The following is a 17,921-nucleotide window of genomic DNA, read 5'->3' on the forward strand; positions in this document are numbered from 1 at the left end:
GGTAGTTGTCTTGATCATCCAACCACTGTAAAACAGCAGCAGCCCAAAAAAGAAATTCTTTAACTCCCAAAAGAGGGTGGAGTCTGTATCTGAGTCAATCATGTTCTTTTTTTTTCATCTGGCTCCATTTTTAGCTGGGACTAATAACTGTTCTCGATGTTGACAATTATACACTTAGAGTCTGAACATGGACATGTGTGCAGTAAATACTAGGCCAGTAATTACAGCTGTTCTGGTCCAGTAAATATATTTTAGCCCTGATTTTTAGTTGAATGCTATGGTTATGGTCAAAACTGAACAGTACAGAAAACAAACGGATACAACAGACACATTTAGGTATGCCAAATGTCTTTTCAAGTCCCAAGCAGTTTTCAGAGAGGTTTTTTTTTTCCTGAAAGTTTAACTTGATGTAAAGTTGAATCTTGTGTAATCTAGTCTAACTCCATTAATGAACTAATGTTTGAAAATGGCACTAGGTGTGGCAGAGGTTTACAATGGGAGGAAGATGGGGTATTTTAAGCTACCTCTCTTTTGCAAAGATCTTGCAAAGAAATTTATTATTGCATGTTAATCATCATGTAGCTGCAGCTACTCAAACTTAAAAGTGGAAATTTCATGTTTCTACGTATTTCAATGTTGCTGTTACAGTCTTAAGAAGTTTTAAATTTTTCTGCTTCTTGTGTTGACTTTATCTTAAAATTGCTCTTGGTTGCTTTTGTAACAGAGGCACACACTTTCCTGGGAATAAAAGACCACTGCCACCTGTGGATATTGAACTTTGCAGAATATGAGGAACTAAAAAAAAAACCCACAGTATCACTATTTGGGAATTTTATGCGGCTCCAAATAGATTTAGTTTCAACTCCCAAGGGCTGACAAAGAGAATACATGTCATTAAAGGTGGATGTCTTTTCAAAACGGATAGGCATTTCTCCCATAGCCAAAGCACCAAAGGTGGGTTGCTCCCAGTTCGGCCCGGTTTGGCAGAACCAGTAGTGGCGTTGGTGGGAGGCTCCACTCACCTGCTCAGATGCTTCTGTGCATGCTCAAAAGTGTTGCACATGGGCGAGTGGACGAGCGATAGTAAACCGGTTAGCAATCCACCACTGCAAAGCACATGTTAAATCAATGTGTAAGTGTTTAAATATTATCCTTAAGATGCTATCCCAGCAAATATCCCAACAACTACTATCATTCAACAGAGGGGTCTCCAGCCACTCATGCCAGAGCTTGGGGAAACAGCCATATGAAAGATGACATATTTAATCAAGAAACCCAGAATGTGCCAATCCTGCCTACTCCAATAGGTTTGGGTAGAGAGACCTTGGGAGATAGGCTGTCTCTTGAATAACTAACTCTTATGCCATGTATAGATGGGTCCTTTATATATCATTACCAGCCCAGTGGTAGGATTCAAAAAAAATTATTACCGGTTCTGTGGCCATGCCTTGGTGTGCGTGGCATGGCTTGGTGGATGTGGCTTGATGAGCGTGGCAGAGGAAGGAGACTGCAAAATCCCCATTTCTTCCCGATCAGCTGGGACTCGGGAGAAAGAGAATAGATGGGGCTTAAATAAATAAAGGTTGTATTTGCCAGTTCTCCAAACTACTCAAAATTTCCACTACTGGTTCTCCAGAACTGGTCAGAGCCTGCTGAATACCACCTCTGGACTGAATACCAGCCCCTTGGCTTGCACCTAGAAGCAAACTGGCAACCAGTGCGGTTGGCAGAGCAGAGGTGTCAAACGGGCATACCAAAGCAAGCCCATAACTGCCTATGTCACTACATCCTGGACTAACTAAATTTTCAGAAGAATCTGAAGCATCCCCATGTAAAATACTTTGCAATAATTGAACCATCTCTATCTATGTATCTGATAATTAAGATCCTACACTATTTGCAAACATTTCAAAAGGCTTTTGCAAAACTACATGAAATTGAGATTTCATAGGACTTGTAAGGGCAGAGGTGTGTGTGTGTGTGTGTGTGTGTGTGTGTGTGTGTGTGTGTATTTCCAGCTGTCACTAGTGCCAGTTTGCTCGTGGGTGCGTGTGCAATAACAATTGCTCTGTACATGCCCAGAAACAAAAAACAAATCACACCTAGAAAAAACGCGAGACACTACAACGGACACACAGGACACGGGAGGGGCCAGAGCTCTGCCAGTGGAGGGAGAAGGGGCAATAGCAAGAAAACTCAGATCACAAAAATAAACAAGAAAATCATATAAACTGACCGAAAGCGATAATGGAATTATATCTGGATTTTATACTGTAATGTCTAATCTGATTGAAAATAGTAATAGAACTAACATGCTGATTGTAACCAATTATATACCAATGCATTATATATAAATGTATACTATGAGTATGGAGGGAAGGGCGCTTGCCACACTTTGCAACTGCCAAAATTTGTATACCTGTCCATTTACCCTTTTCCCTATAAATGTTGAAAAACCAATGAAATTTTTATTTAAAAAAAAAAAACAAAAAACAAGATGGCAGAGAACTGGTTAGGGGATGTGGCAGGTCTGGGTCGCTGGCAGTTCCAGCAACACATCCACTTATATAAAGGGAGAAACGAAATAACCTGATGGTGTTCTTAGCATATTTTCATTCTTTAAAATCATATCTTCATGAGACAAGTTCCCTCCAAAGTAAATGCAAGCAAGGGAGGGCATTGTGGTTATAGAAAACATTTGTGGTTGACCTCTAGAGACATAGTGTTAGAATTTTCTGTATCTTTTTGCTGCCATCTGGTGGCCGCTCAGATTTATGCAGCTATAGTAGGCCAACTGTAGACATTGTGCTGGGGAATAATAAAAACACTAGCTTCTCCCGGTGAAAAGCATTGATTAATCTAATATGTCTGAAACTTCCATTCTCACATGTAGCCGAAAAGTAACCAAATGGTGGCTCTTCCATCAATAATCTGCACACTCAAAGCATTCCTTCAATTCTGCTACCAACAATTTAACGCAATCTCTAATGTCTAGTCAGAAAGAAGATCTAAAGCAGAGGTGTCAAACTTGCAGCCCGCGAGTTGGATAAGTCACGTGTTGGCCATGCCCCCCCCAGGTGGCGTCACATGATGTATTGGGACTTTCCCCCCCTTTGCTGAACTAGCAAAGGGGGGGAAAGTCCCAATACATCATGTGACGCCACCTTGACGCCATGAGTTTGACACACCTGATCTAAAGGATAACGAACTACAGAAACAATGTTCTATATAAGGGATGTTAAGATTGCCACCCGCTCAGTTTAGATGTTATTTTTCAAGTTAGATATAAAAGTCTCTGTGGGCATCTTTCTCAGCGGAACAGCTGCATAAACATTATGAATGTTATACCTATACCTGTCTGCTTAGAAGTAAAAGCAATGGAAATCACACCAAATTTTGATTAAAGGCTTACTGTTAGAGATGTACACTGCAGAAGTGGTATTCTGCTAGTTCGCCCTGGTTCAGGCAAACTGGTAGTGGCGGTGGTGGGAGGCTCCGCCCACCAGCCCAGACGTCATAATGGATGCCCTGCACATGTGCAGAAGGTTCTGCCCATGAGCAGAAGCACTATGCCCGAGCACTCCCAGTTCCGAACCAGATAAGAGGATGTCATGCCTGGTACACTGAATAGCTTTCTTGCATCTCTGTTTCCTATAGCTGCTAACCTCTTGTGGGAGTGATTATGCAATAAATATGTTTAGATTGGGAATTGTGCATGGTTGAGTAGAGGGTTAACTAGAAAAAAAAACTAGAGGATTTCCTAAATTCAACCATACCAGCTAAGGGGGCAGCTTATTATAACATTTGGAGAATTGCTGCACATTTGTACTTAGGCAAAAGACTATGTTTTTGAATGCAGAGGAAATACATATTACTGCTAATAAATTTGTGTCAAGTACTTTCCCAAATATTCCATCAGAACAAAAAACCACTTGTTTGTAATATTTCATTTTGAATTTTAAAATCTAGTTTTATAGCTAATTACATCACAAGATCTCAATGTTATACATCCTTTATATCAATACAGTTCAAAAAAGTAGGTTGTCATTTTGCAAAAAAATGATATGGACAAACTTTTTGATGAATTAAATTAAATTAAATGTTTATTTTATAGGGCTTTGTGAGCTATGCCAATCAAAGACTTTGAAGTACAAGTTTGAATGCATTTCCCTTTAATCATTACAGATTTATAAAAATAAGTGTGGGAGATCCCAGAGGAACATCAAATATTTTGTTTAATCAGCAAATTATAATATTAATTCTTCCCTCTGGCAATGGATTGCAAGGTTCTATTTTCATACACTACTGAATAATGCAGGCAGCTCCCAGGAAAGGCACTTAATCCTCCTTTTAATTCTTAATAAATAGTGATATTGGAAATTTTCCATTGTTTGCACAAATTTGTATGTTCTGATATATATCGGAAGTGACTTCTCATTTCCTTAGGGTGGGTATCACAAAAAACATTTTATATACAGCAACTATGACAGAATCCATCATAGGTACAGTCAAAGTTTTTGTAGCATTTGAAGAGTCCTGCAACACTAACATTTTATTAAATCCAAACTGACTCATTGTAGTCTGAATTTTAAAGGATCGCCAGAAGTCAACTATCTAACAAGGATCATATTCCCACTGTGATTAAATGCATTATAGCCTAGTTTTTTGCAAAGTAATGAGTCATCCTGGAGACATAATTTTTTTATGCTTCATATCTATTTTTTAGAAAGAATGAGATTCCAGTGATAATAATCTGGAATATGCTGACAAGTAACTCAATCCTCTACCAGCAACTCTGTATTGCATAGCTTGAAAATCAGTTTATAAAGCTTTACTCCAGCTGGTAATGACCTCAAGCCCTGATTATGCTTCCTCCTTCTCATATGCTACCACAAGATGTGCTACTGAAGCTTGGGAAACATTCCAGAAGAGACTGTAGATGGAAATGATGAGGACACAGAAAGACAAAAATGAACTCCTATTGTACAAGAAGAAATAATATGTGTAGCCTAAAATTTCTTACAAATTCTGATAATAAGGAAGTGAAGAAAAATGTTGAATGAATCAGGAAACAACCAGTTCATTCAAAAGGCTTGCCTAAACTCATCCAAGGTCATAAGCAAAGTTCACCTAACTAGGATCAGAATCAGCTCTATGAGTGAAAAATTCCCAATTCTCACTTTTCTAGATCATTCAACTTGACTAATGCTACACTCTCAAATTGGACATGACATAATTCCCAGAAAGCATTATTCCAGAGATTAATAATATATAAACAAGAAGCAGAGTATTTCAGATTCCAGAGAATCAGTTCTTCTGCGGGGATTTTTATATGTATTGTTAGGTCAATGTCATATACTAAGTTGTTCACATATTGGAGTTATTAAAAAGAATTGCAATGGGAATTTCATTCAACAAATGGAACTGACAGGTGTATAGCCATTTTATTCATGGTTTGGATTTTTTTTTTTAAATGCTGTATTTTTATCTGCTGAAGCTTCTATTTTCTTAGCTGGAGTAAACATTTTTCTGTTATGAAAAATATATCTAATAGAGAGTGTATGTAGCTTAGGGTTGAAAATAATACATGCATATATTTCCATGTACTTTGTAAATTAGTTGAGACTCTGTGATTCTAGAAAGCCTACTATTTTCATAACTGAGTTACAAGTAACTTTCATAACTGAGTTATGACCTCTCTTCAGTTCCTTTTCATTGAAATGACACCAATAATGAATAATAAAGTGGACTTTGAATAATAAAATCCAGATTGCCCAAATTAGACAAAAAATTCAGATTACATAAATTTTCCTCTGTCTATGTTCTGTTCTCAGATCATTCAATCTCTGGCGGTGGTTGATTTGTTGAACAAATCATTTTTTTCTTCAGTCTATCAACAAAGCCTTTCCACAATATAAAAAAGATGTTGAGATGCTGGAAAGAGTGCAGAGAAGAGTGACAAAGATGATTAGGAGACTGGAGGCTAAAACATATTAAGAACAGTTGCAGAAATTGGACATGTCTGGTCTAGTGAAAAGAAGAACTAAGCGAGAATGATAGCAGTGTTTCAATATTTGAGGGGCTGTGAAAAAGAAGAATGGGTCAACCCATTCTCTAAAGAACCTGTTGGCAGAACAAGAAGCAATGAATGGAAACTTATCGAGGAGAGAACCAACCTATTTCCTGATATTTATAATAATATCAGTGGAATGGCTTGCCTTCAGAAGTTGTGGGTGCTCCATCACTACAGGGTTTTTAAGAAGAGATTAGACAGCCATATGTCTGAAATGGCATAGGGTCTCCTGTTTGAGCAGGGGATTGGACTAGAAGACCCCCAAGGTCCCTTCCAACTCTGCTATTCGGTTATATTAAGTTAAAGAAGTAACATAATGAGATCCACTGACATCTCACAAGACCTAATGTGAAAACACGGAGATCTCTCAAGATCCTTTTGCAAGATTTTTGATTATTTGATTGGTTGTTAGGTAGGTTGGTTGATGCTCGATTTCCTGCAAAAGATGACATGATAGGTTTCTGTACTGTACTTCTAACATAAGCAAGACATATTAAGCGGTCTGCGATGGAAATAAGGATTGCCTGTTTGCATGTGGCTGAAACGTCATCAAATCAGTCTTAAAGACTTCATCTAAGTTTCAAATTCTGTCTTCTGTGGCTTGAAACTTGAGACGGTCCTTTACTCCTTGGACTCAACGACAACAGCTAATATTGTGCTGTTGAAATTTGCTTTGCTTTTTGCAGCAATGAATCCAATTCGCTAGGGTGCATTTTCCTCTTCTCAAAACTTCACACCCAAAAAAGAGAATATATGAAGGAAAAATGAGTTTTGATCCTCATATATTACAGAGAATTGCAATCAGACAATCTGCAGATTTTCCTGCTTTCAAACATTTGAGAGTATGGAAGACACCAAAACTTGCCATGCACTGATACAGATCGGATTTGGATTGCATATCCCTAGGTTAATTAGTACTGTATTAATAGTACTTAGTAAATATTCTTTCTTTGCCACACAGAGATCCCTGTTGGAACGCTAAGGAATTTTGCTATTTGCAATTTGCATAACACAGTCTTATGCTCTTGATTTATCCAGTTGCTTTCAGACCTTGAAATGTTTTCTTTTTCTGACTCCATGGAGTTTCATAAGCTTACAAAGTAGAATAAACGGGGATAAACTGACTGTTTAATAAATCATAATGACGAAGGCATCTATCAGAAGCAAGCAAAGATTGCTCAATGCGCTTTTCATCTATGTTAGTCCTTTCAGGATATCTTTTTAATCTTCTGTGATTTGTATAATCAATACTATTTTACCTTGCACTTAATATATATATTTTTAATCTGTTTATTGGAGAGGATCCTGAAAGCGTTTCACACAGAGAAGACAGATACATTAAATAACAGTGGCAACTTGAATAAGTTTACTAGTCGCCCTTTATGTAATCTTTACATTTAGAGGGCTATTAATGCTGCATATCCCATCCTGCCGCTTCACAAAAAAAGCAGTATAATTAAGGAACAAATTGATGGGCTCCGTTATTTTGAAAACAAACTTCAGGCTAAATTATTACAGGGATTATTACATGGCGGAAAGCAGGTCTGGATTTGTTCAGCAAAATTGCTGGGAAGAAAGCAGATAAATATCTGTAGAGTACAAATAGCAGTCAAAATGCAAACTGAAGTCAAACGTTATTCAGTTTCTAAAAGGAGGCAATGATGCATCACCGCCTCCTGGTGGCTATACACTTCATTTACTTTAAAATGTTTTAGATGTTTATAGAAAATTAAATTGTAGTTGCTAAAAGGTCACCAAATAACACATTATGGCTTTATTGAACTGAGAGATTCAACTCACATTTCCTTCCTTTTTTCCCTATAACTCTAACACCTCTGAAGTGATGATTCTTCCTCCTCAATTAACTTGAGAGATAACTTATAATTAACCTTCTCAAGTTACAGCTCTTTCATCTCTCCCATTATATTTTATAGTTGTTTAGACAGCACCAAGCGATTGTTGCTGTGTTCCTGCTTTCTTTTAAAGTGAACAGCATACTCAAGAATAACTACGTGGGATTTACACAGTGTGTGCCAAAATTAAACTTCCAATGTTATTGTATCACTAGTAAATCCATTTATTATTTCATCACTTGGAATTCTATTAGAGAAAACATGTCGGTTACTGTTTCTAAAACTATGTTTACTGGTCAGACTGATTTATGGCCAGTCATAGATCTGCTCAGAGTGATCTATGACCTCGATTCAAAGTTCCCATGACTGACCCACAGCTTAACAATCATGTGATCGCATTTTGAGTGCTTGACAATCAACCCACATTTATCGCCGTTTGCAGCATGCTGCAGTTTTATAACAATTTTTGCCACAAACCTGTGTTTAATTCCGGTTTACAGCACAAAACACCTATTGCAAACAATGGATTTGCTTAACGACTACCAAGTTCATTGAAAGACCATGGTGATTCACTTAATGACTGCAATAAAGAAGCTTAAGGATCAGCATTACTGCAAAGAATCAGAAAGGCATAAAATGGAATCCATCCAAAAAGAATCTGGTGAGATTTCAGATGCATGTGGAAAGTAAATTAAGCCCCCTGTAGTTTAGTCAGCAGAACAAAATCTTAGAACCTACTGGAGAAATCATATCAGAAGCCCACCTAGCCTGATATCTACTTCTAGCTACTTCTTCAGTCACTTATTATGGCTTCGTTGCAAGATCATTAATCAGAAACCATTTCTACATTCAATATTCCATTCCATTTTTTGCTTAAAGATTCCATAAATACAGTGTTAAAAAACATTTTCTACCTGTTATTACATATAAGTCCATGTTTTCCTTAGCGGCCCATTATTTTAGCACAAGAAAGCCATAATATGCTATTGAAAAAACTTTTTATTGAAAATGTAAATGTTCCTTGGTGGGACTTACTTTGATATCTAGAGTTCAAATATTCCATCCTGCTTGAACTAATTTATAATAGATTAGATATTTAAAATAGGATATTACATTCATGTACATGACCCTAAAATATTAGTCTGAGAAAAGCAAGAGGAAAAAACTCTATTCCTGTATCTGTGGGTTCTTATATCTCTAATCTTTCTCTGATCATACTACTATAATACTATACCTTGTTAGCTATACTTAAAGTTTTAAAATTCTGTGCATAATATGACCTGGTGTATTATTCTGATCCACTCATTTTATGTTACTTTTACAAAAACAGACATCCTTTCCTATATATTTTCAATCGAATGTATTATGTACTTATATTAAATCAATATACTGAGGCGATCCATTCACAGTAACAGCTTTATTTTAACACTAACTATGCAGTAACAAGAACAGAGCCACGAACTCCGGTTTGACAGCTATTTATATGGTGGCTGTCAAACCGGCAAACAATCAGAACAACATTAGCTCCCCCTGGTGACGCCTACATGAATCAGCCAATCCAGGCATCCGGTTGGTGTTGATTGACACCTTGTGTTTGCTTTGTTCAGACACAACACCTCTTCCCTCCACGTTTGGGCAGGCGTAGTCAGATAAATATGCTGGATGTCTCAGGATTCGTTTGGAGTGACACAACACCTGCGTTGGCATTGGCGGTGGTGACACTGGTATGTCCGGCCCTTCTGGTACAGGACACTCCTCTGATGATTGTGATGACTCCACCCAGAACTGATGTTGGGATTCTACAGGTAGGTTGACCGGCGCCGGATTCAATGTTGTAGGCGTGCAGGGAGTGAGGGGTGTGATCGGGTTAGACTGGCAGGCGGAGTAGAATCTTTCATCATTAGGAAGGAATTCGTTAGGATGCTGTTCAACCGAGGCTTTGCTGCGACACAGATGATCAATGTGATGCCGCCATTGCCTTCCATCGTTCAGAAGGACCCTGTAAGAACAGGGTCCTGTTACTTCAATTATGGTCGCTGGAACCCCCTTTGGTTGCCCCCCAAAATTGTGTGCAAAAACCCTGTCCCCACACGCGAATTCTCTAGTTTGGTAAATCCTTGGTAGTGCAGGGATGTTGTTGTATTCTGGATGTAACCTGTCAAGGGTGGTTCTGAGCTTCCTGCCCATCGGAAGTTCGGACGGACTCTGAATAGTTACTGGGCCGGGAGTGGAATGTTGATAAATTAAGTATTGGCAGATTTTGTCCTGTATGTTGCCATGAGTCATCCTCGCCAGGCTTCTTTAACCGAATGGACTGCCCGTAGTCATTCATGCAGTCATTCAATTTATATGACTGCCCAAATCTGGACAGCGCACAAAAATTAAAAACATAAATTAAATTTGCATTTAAAAAGAGCAAACATATTGCACCCAGATAAGGACAGTATAAGGCAAAATACATGAGATGATCTCATCCAACATCCTCCCTGAATGCCCAAGGCTCAGCCAGGTCTACAATGTTCAATGAAAAACTGGCAGGATTCGGTCCATCCTAACCTCAGGGGGTTATACTGTTCCATAGGTCATTTGCTATGACACAGAAAGTGTGTTTTTCTAGATCCCATCAGATGATATTTTTGTCCTTCAACTAATAGTTAGACTATTAGTTAAATAATGACTGGAAAATATGGGTGTTTCTGCCTTCCTTTCTTTATGGATAAGACCACGGGTGGGTTCCAGCTTCCGTTATTGTCGATTCACTCAGGGACCCACTTTGCATGCTTGATGCATGCTATGCGCGCATGTGCAATAGTAAAAGAATTGCTTCTGCACATGCGCAGAAGCAAAAAACAAGATGCCATCATCTACGGCAGCGCCAATAAAACCAGTTCGGGGGCATGGCCAGCCAAGTTACTACCTACTCAGCCAAACAGTCTGAACCAGTAGGACCCCACCTCTGGATAAGACTTTCAACTATACAAACACAGGCAGATGAGCTGGATCCTAAATACTTATTATGTCTAAATATTCCAGCTATCTTCATATTCCCAGAAGTGTTTCCTGCAGTATTCTTTTTTTTTTAAGTGCTCATCTACAACTGAGTCCATTCTCCCACTTGAACCCAGTGATTTTTCTCACACCCAGTCTGTTTCTCATCTCATTTGCCTTGGTCTTTTGATGCTGGCTCTGCTTAGCTGTCCTAGAGTTACAATGATGTCATCTTTCAGAGCTTTCCTGTCTGATTCCAAGAACAACAGCAGTAAGCAGGGAAAATGGAAGAAAGAGCTTAGCATTTTTGTTCCATTCTCCCAGACCAAAACAGCCTCTGATCCCTTCAAGTATTTCCTTCCAATCTAGCTTTGAATAGCTAAAACCATGAGGTGCTTTCCATGGCCCTTAAGAAATTATCCCACAGTCTGAATGATGTCAGACTTAGGGAATTTCTCTGCCACCCCCTCCAATGTCTCAAAATTAAAGATTTCCCTCTGCTCTTTGCTGTTCCAAGGTTGCTTCCATGAGTATTTCTTTGTGCAATTTTTCCAAGCTGTTGGAGTGAAGTTATTAGTGGCCAGGCTGTTTTGCTGGCATGAGCCAGCTAACAAAGTGAGTAAAAGGAAGAAGCATCTCAATTCTGGCCTTGAATGGAAGCTATACTACCACAAGAGCTGATTGGCTGACCTGGCTGCCAACCAGGGCTGCTGTGGGGAAATGCAAAAACAGCAATCCCATTGATCCATCCTGGTATATAGGAGTTGAGGAGTTCTTGGGGAAGGACTCAGAATAGCTGGAAAGAAAAATTGAAATTTGTAACTTTCAATTCAGCAGAAATGATGCATCATAGGGCAGCAATTTTTGAACCAATCAACTTGATTCTATTGCTGCAGGCCCGTTCATATTTTTTTTTCATCTGTAATCCTCAAGAGATTTTGGTTTCTAAGATATTCATCTATTTTCTTAAAGGGGATATTGGTTCCTTAATTCTTCCTCTTTTCTTCTAATTTCATTTAAAATATTTTGTATTTTCTCTTGTCTCTTCCTCATAATTTCAAAATTATGTTGCGTTGGCTAACCTATAAAAGTTTAGTTGCATCCCAGATCATTCTCAAATATGTACCTTTATTTAAATTATTTTCAAAAATTCTTTTAATTTACTTACTTGACTTCTCACTTAACAACTATGGATGATTCACTGAAATAATGATGGCTAAAATGAAGTTTAAGTCCATTATGGACATGTGATATCTCACTTAATGTCTTTGTCACTTAGCAACAAAGTTGCCGGTCCCCAATTGTAGTTATTAAGTGAGGACTACTTGTAATAATCTAGAAAATGTGTATGTTTCTAAATTTGAGTCCTGTAACCCTTTTATTGTATTGAAATCATATAAAATTCTGGACATGGACTGTAATAACACATTTTTAAAAAAAATCATTTACTTCCATGGTTTCCAACTCATGACGTTGAAGAAGCATTGAAACTAGTATAGCAAGAAGGCTTACTGACTACTGGAATGACCAAACTGACCTACAAGAAAAATCAAATGAAGAAGAAAAAGGAGGTATGGGAAGACAAAGCATTAAATGGACAGTATTTTTTTTTAAAAGCAGGGAAAGTAGATAACAGGACCCAGCAATGGCTAAGAGCAGGAAGACTGAAAACAGAACAGTGGCTAATTCTGGCTGCAAGAGATCAAGCCTTAAAAACAAATGCATCCAAACCAGAAATGGGAACACAGCAACAGACAGCAAATGCCGCCTCTGCAAAGAAGCCGAAGAAATAGTGGGCAACCTGGTTAGCTGCTGCAAGAAGATCACACAGATTAACTACAAACAGCATCATGACAAAGTAGCAACAATGGTACATAGGAAGGTCTGCAAAAAAAAAATAACATTTGCCTGCAAGCAAGAACAGGTGGAACCATAAAATGGAGAAAGTTATAGAAAATGAAGGTGCTAAAGTGCTCTGGAACTTTAAATTCAAACCAATAAGCACCTGCCACACAACACACCAGACTTTACGGTTGTCAATTAAAAAAAAGACCAAAAATAGTCTGGATAGTGGATGTGGCACTACCTGGAAACAGAACAGAAGAGAAAGATCTGGAGAAAATAAAAAACACAAAGAATGCAAATAGAATGACTGTGGCAAAAGAAAGCAAAGGTAGTACCAATAATAATAATAGTAGTAGGGGTAGTAGTAGAAGCAATCCCAAAGCAACTGGAGCACCACTTGAATACCAGTGGCATTGACAAAATCTGCATCAGTCAGTTGCAAAAGGCAGCTTTTTTGGAATTGCTTACATTCTGCAATAATACTTTTAACATCATCAAACATCCACATCTGCTTATCCCAGGTCCTTGGGACGAACTCAATGGGTGGACAAAAATACCAAATTCAATCTGAGCATCTGGCTAAATGTGTAATGAACAATAATAACTACAATGATATCTATTACATTGGCTCACACTTCAAAATGCCACTGCCACACAAAATGCTTGAAAGCAATAAAAAGACTAGACGGGGTATATAATCCTATTAATATTTATAATGTATTGATAAATAAATATATTTAAATAGTAATAAAAGATTAAAATGTTTAACTACATCATGATACATGGTAGAATTGTGATTTTTGGAAAATATTCAGGCAGGTCATCTGTTTTTTCAGAAACAAATGACCTGCAATACAAAACCACCATTGTGTTCAACTCACCGTAAAAAAATATTATTGCACTGTTGGAAATTGATTTACATTTGTGAATTTGTACGGTTATCTTTTCAATATGTCCATTGATTTGCTTTACACTGTGGCGCATGCATTTTTAAACACCTTTAAAGGCTGATTACTTTTTTTTATTATTATTAAAAGAGTTTTGTACAAACAGATTTTCCCCCTTTTCACACACCCCCGCCATAAAATGTAAATCTCATACAAATGCTATACCCCCCCAACCCCCCCCACAAAAATTCACTTTCAAATATTATACCAAATACTTTGCCCCCTCCCCTCCCCCCATCTTAAAATAGATTACTCGTAACCCCTCTCCTCCCAACAAACACAATATAAATTTCTCTTAGATTAATAATAACACATTGATCCCATTTTCTAAGCTAATTTAACATCTATAACTCTTAATATAAATTTCTCCTAGCATAACAATGTTTCATTAATCCCATCTTCTAATTTATTCATACATATATATTGCCCCACCCTCCACCCTAACCCTCCCCCACCTCCCCCACAAACCCACCCCCCTGACTTCCGCTGTATACCACTCTAACAATTCCAAACATCCCATATACTATTTACTCTGATCATCTATCGGTCTAAACATTCTTACCTAAAGGCTACATAATAACTCCTAGTCTGGTATTTATTCTGTATATAATCAATCCATTTTGCCCATTCCTGTGTGTAATCCTCCTGTTTCTGAGCTTTTAAGAAAGCTGAAATTTTTGCCATTTCAGCGAACCCCGCCACCTTCTGAATCCATTGATCAATTGTCGGTAAAAAATCTTTTTTCCAATGTTGCGCAATCAACAACCTAGCTGCTGTGACCATATACAAGGCCAATTTTGTTTCCCCTTTGGTAAAATCCTTAGCTATACCCAATAAAAACATTTGCGGAGTGAATTGTATTCTTTTCTTAAATACATTCTGCATAACCCACCATATTTTTATCCAAAAAGCTTTAACCTTGTTACAAGTCCACCATACATGAAAAAAGGTAGCATCTAGACACCTGCATCTCCAACATTTTGGTTGAACATTTGGGTACATGCATGATAATTTTTTAGGATCTAAACACCATCTGTAAAACATTTTATAAAAATTCTCCCTTAAATTCTGTGAGTGTGTAAATTTAACATTCTGAACCCATATTTTTTCCCACGTTTCCAACATAACCACTTCACCAAAATTCTGAGCCCATTTAATCATACAATCCTTAACCAATTCACTTTCTGAGTCTCTTTCTAACAGTACATTATATATTCTTTTAACTTGTTTTGGGCCAGTCTCTTTTATCTGCTTAATCAGTTCCACTTCTTTATCCATAAAACCGACCCTGCGATCTTCTTCCCATCTCTTCTGTAGCTGTATGTAATGTAACCAATTTAAAGTAATTCCTTCTTCCAACAGCTGTTCCAAAGTTTTTAACTTCCATTCGCTCCCATCAGCAATAAGCACATCTTTATATAAACAACCCCCGAGTGACTTAATATTCATAATCCCCATGGTGTCTGCAAGATCCAACCAAAGCGGTATTTTATAATCCCAATTGGGCCGGTGCTTCTTCCATATTCTCATCAAGGCACTCTGGAGAACATGGTTGTTAAACACTTTATCCACCCTGTCTTCATAAAAAAGATATGCATGCCATCCCAGAACAAGATCATGGCCTTCTATATTCAGCAATTCCATTTTTGTTTTCCCAAACCAATCTGCTACATGCGTTAGTACCGCAGCTTCATAATATAATCGAAGGTTTGGGAGTCTGAGGCCGCCTCTTTCACGTGTATCTTGCATAATCTTCATCTTTACTCTCGTTTTTTTCTCCTTCCAAACAAATTTATTTAATGTTGTTTGCCAATTTAACAAGGTTTTATCTGATTTAAGCACCGGAATCATCTGGAATAGAAAGATAAATCTAGGTAGAATGTTCATTTTAATTGCTGAGATCCTTCCAAGCAAAGACAATTGTAACTTTTTCCACGCTTCAAGATCTTTCTGTATCTTTTGCCACAACACTTCATAGTTATTTAAGAAAAGTTTTGTATTTGATTCTGAAATTTGTATTCCTAAATATTTAACTTTAGAAACTATTTCAAAACCTGCTAAACTTACAAGTCTCTTTCTTTGAGTCTCTGTCATGTTTTTAACCATCATTTTCGTTTTGTTTTGATTTAGTCTAAACCCAGACACCATGCCAAATTCTACTATGATATTTTTCATCTGGATTATTGATTTCAAAGGATGTGAAAGGGTAACAACCAGATCATCGGCGAATGCTCTAGTTCTGTATTCCTTTTGCCTGATAGCTATGCCATCTAAGGATTTTGAGTCCCGAATTGCGTTCAACAAGACTTCCAAAGTTAAGATAAATAACAATGGGGATAATGGGCAACCTTGTCTTGTGCCTTTTTGTATCTCGAAAGTTGTTGACAAATTTCCATTAATAATAAGTTGTGCATTTTGTTGCTGATAAATTGCTCCAATCACCTGCCGCAATCGTGGTCCCATATCCATCTTTTCCAAAGTCTTGGTTAGAAAGGTCCAATTCACTCGATCGAAGGCCTTCTCTGCATCCAAGAAAACCAGCACTGCAGAGATCTGCTTATTCTTATCAAGATAGTCAATTAAATCTATGAGTTGCCTTACATTCTCCTTCATATGTCTGCCTTCAATAAATCCTGCTTGATCATGATGAATAATCTCTTGAATAACCGGCATCAATCTGTTGGCTAGTACCTTAGCAAATATTTTATAATCTGTGTTCAGAAGAGATATCGGCCTGTAATCCTCTGGTTTCTTAGGGCCCTCTTTATCTTTAGGTATCAATGAGATAAAAGCCGCTTTCCATGAGGGAGGTATTTTACCTCCTTGTTGTATATTACAAAATAGTTGTGTAAGATATTCAATCATTTCCAGTTGTAAAGTTTTATAATACATTGCAGTCAAACCATCAGTCCCTGGAGCCTTAGCTAATTTAAGTTGATTTATAACTAAAGTGATCTCATCAGCGGTTATAAGACGTTCCAAATTTGCCTTTTGAAGCACAGAAATTTTAGCAACCCTTTTTCCTTCCAAAAAATCATCTATTAACTTGTTCTGTATATTATCCTGTACATATAGCTTAGTATAATAGTCCACAAATGATTTTTTAATCAACTCTTGTTGATATACCATCTTCCCTCGAAACTCAATTTTATCAATAATTCTGTCATTCATATTCCTTCTCAAAGTATATGCTAACCATCTACCAGGTTTATTAGCATTGGCAAAGGTGTTATGTTTAGCAAATTGTAAATTAGTTGCTGTTTGTTCTGCTATAAGCATCTGAAATTGATCTTTCAACAGCTTTAGCGCCATCTGGAGCGCCTGGTCATTCGGGTTTGTTATAAGCAGCTGTTCCTTGCTTTTTATTTCATCTTCCAATTCCATTCTCCTTTTCTGTCTAATTTGTTTATGTTTAAAGTTCATATGTATCAGGACCCCACGCATATAAGCTTTACTTGCATCCCAAACTGTTTCAATGTGAGTGCCCTTATTCATGTTAAAACTGAAAAATTCCTTCATGTGTTTTTTAAGTTCATCAACATTTTTTTCGTATCTAAATAAATTTTCATTTACTCTCCAAGACCTTCTTGGCCTCATCCCTAATTCAATTTGTAACCACACTATGATCGCTAAGTGTCCCGGCGAAAATCTTGGATTTCTTAGCTTTAGGAAGTAGATCCGGTGTTAACAAAAAGAAACCAATCCTTGAAAAGGATTTATGTCTATCTGAGTAGAAAGAAAAATCCATCTCATTTAGATGTTGTGTCCTCCAAACATCTTTTAATTTCAAATCGTCTTGTAAATCAAAAAAGCCTTTGGTAATTTGGTAGTGAATTTAGTCTTTGTACTCTTATCTATCTTTGGAGAAATCACTCCATTCCAGTCTCCCATTATTAGAATACTCTTAAAGTTCCAGTCTAAAATTTTTAAATGGAGCATCTTATAAAAACTTTCTTGGCGTTGGTTAGGAGCATATATTCCTAGCACCAAAATGGGACCAAAGTCTGTATCAAATTGAATTGCTATATATCTACCAGCGTCATCCGCCTCTATAACTTTAGTTGAAAATCTTTTATTTATATATATCACCACACCATTTTTCTTTACCAAATCAGAGGCAGCATAAAATGTTCCCAGTTTTGAATTCACTAAATACTTCTGGTCTTGCAGCCTAATATGAGTCTCTTGAAGGCAAACAACATCATTATTAAATTG

Source organism: Natrix helvetica, assembly GCF_964273705.1.
Source record: "Natrix helvetica genome assembly, chromosome: 1".
Taxonomy (NCBI): domain Eukaryota; kingdom Metazoa; phylum Chordata; class Lepidosauria; order Squamata; family Natricidae; genus Natrix; species Natrix helvetica.